Raw genomic sequence first — 2,732 nt, forward strand, 5'->3', positions numbered from 1 at the left:
TTATTATTATTATTATTACTACTACTACTACTACTACTACTATTATTATTACTATTATTATTACTACTACTATTACTAGTGCTATTACTCTTATTATTATTTTTATTGTTGTTGTTGTTGTTGTTATTGTTGTTATATTGCTGTTATTTATAATTTATATAATCAATCTCCTTGTGCTTTAACCCTAGTCTTGCTAGGTTATTTATTACTTTGACACTTCTGCACTTGGATTAGGGCAATTCAGTCACTATTCTTCGCAGTAGTAAGGTTATTGAAAAGCCTACTCTTGAACCTTGTGAGAAACATGATAAGTCAATCTTTGAGGGTAAGGAAGGGGTTGAATCTGAAAATTGCTAAGAAAAGATTGATTTCCCGCTAACACTTCTATTTCCTCATACCATGACCAAACAAAGAAAAGTCAATCATAACTCTTTGCTATAAAGATCAATATATCTTTGCTAGATGCTAATAAACATGTATATTTCTACATTAATTTTTGAAATATTTATGCATTATGAAGAGAAAACTGAATATAAAAAAGAAAGCCTTTTTAGCCGAACAAGTAAGTATCATTCTTCAGAACAATAATGCTTTGAAATATAAAGACCCTGGTTGTTATATAATTTCTTATTTTTTTGAAGAACATAAAATTGAAAGAGCCTTACTTGATCTTGGAGTTAGTGTGAATTTACTTACATATTCAATTTTTCAAAGTCTTAATCTAGGTGAGTTAAAATTAACTTTTATAACTCTCTTACTTGTTGATAAATCTATAAAAATGCTTGGAGAAATAGTTGAAAATGTGTTAGTACAAGTCGATAAATTCATTATTTTGTTGATTTTATTATTTTGGACACACAACCTGTTGAAGCATGTAATTCATTTCCTGTTATTTTAGGACGTCCATTTCTTGCAACTTTTAATGCATTGATTAATTATAAGAATGGACTGATGAAGCTATCATTTGGAAACATGACATTGGAGATGAATATTTTCAACATTTGCAAGCAACCTAGAGATGATAATGATTTACAAGAAGTAGATCATATTGACGAATTAGTTTATAATCAACTTGAATCTACTTTAAGTAAAAATGAATTGGATGAAACTGAAGATTTGCAAATGGTTTATTCTGAGGAAGAAATCACGAATGAAACAAGCACCGAAAATGTTGATGCGAATCTTTTGTCAACAGTGACAACAGATTCGACATCTGACATCTTTGGCATCCGACATCACACCAATTAATCATTACTTTCCTAACGAATCCTTATTTTCTCTTAATACATTGCCTTAGTTTGCTAATATTGTCAATTTTTTTTTTGTTTCAGGACAAATGCCAGCTTACTACAATGCCGAAGATAAAAGAAAGTTTTTGAGTGACGTACAAAACTTTTATTGAAATGACCCGTTTCAGGACAAGTGCCAGCTTACTACAATGCCGAAGATAAAAGAAAGTTTTTGAGTGACGTACAAAACTTTTATTGAAATGACCCGTACTTATTCAAATATTGTTCAGATCAAATATTTCAAAGATACATTCCTGATAATGAGGTAAGTAGTTCATTAAATTTTGTCATTCTGAGGTGTGTGTGAGTCATTTTTCATAAAAAAAGACGATCGTAAAAATCTTACAATGTGGATTTTATTGGCCCATCATGTTCAAAGACACATATGTGTTTTGCAAAACTTGTGAAAATTATTCAAAGTCAGGATTTATTTCAAAATATAAGGAATCTTTAGATAATCTTTTATTGATTCTTGAGACGCATTCCAGTCGAGATGTGCGTTGTGCATTTCATGATTTATGACCATTATTCTATAAAGAACATGCTCGATATAGTCTTAGAAATCTGACTATAAAAGACCCTATTTGCTAGTTTTTAAGAAAATTGGATGGGAAGCTTATCCCCGACCCATAGAAGGCGTTTAAGCCAATCTTGGATGTAAAACTAATGGAAGATGTGAGTCACAATTACAACTACGTGTACATACACATGCTTTTTAAAAATAAATAAATAAATAAAGAGGGATTGTATGAGACTCTAACTGGCCTACATATAGGTGATATGATTGCATTTTCAAGTTCTCATCTATAAAATCTTCTCTTCCTTCCCTTCATTTCTACTCAACCCATACATTCAATAGATATAGAAGTATGTAGAAATAACAGGTTCTTCAAGTCATCACATAAGAAACATTTGTGTTTTCGGTGGATCCAGTCCTAGAAAGGAAATAGAGTTTTTAGAATCAGCAAATAATGTTAGTTAGGTACTAGTTGAGAAAAAGATTTATTTAGTGTATGGGGGAGGTAGCTTTGGGTTAATAGGGAGAGTGTCAATGGCTGTATTTTTAGGAGGTAGTTAAGTTATAGGGTTGTTCTTAAAGCTTTAGCACAAGGAAAGATCATTGGAAAAATAATTGGAGAAGAATTATAGGTCTCTATAATGTCTGATTGAATGAATGTCATGTTTGAACATGTCGATGCCTTCAATGCCTTACTAGGAGGTCTAGACACATTAGAAAAGATCTTTCAAATTATCTTTTGGGTTTAACTATACATTAACCATAAACCTATAGGTATGTTAAATGTTAATGGTTTTTTATAATAAATTATTGTCTTTTCTTGATCATACTGTGGAACAGGAATTTCTAACATCTTCGACATGATGACATAACTAAAAGATTGATGTCTTCTTCAAAATGCAGGAGTGTCGAAGTAATAAATAACC

This window comes from Populus euphratica, unplaced genomic scaffold (assembly GCF_000495115.2).
Source record: "Populus euphratica unplaced genomic scaffold, PopEup_1.0 scaffold338.1, whole genome shotgun sequence".
Classification (NCBI taxonomy): domain Eukaryota; kingdom Viridiplantae; phylum Streptophyta; class Magnoliopsida; order Malpighiales; family Salicaceae; genus Populus; species Populus euphratica.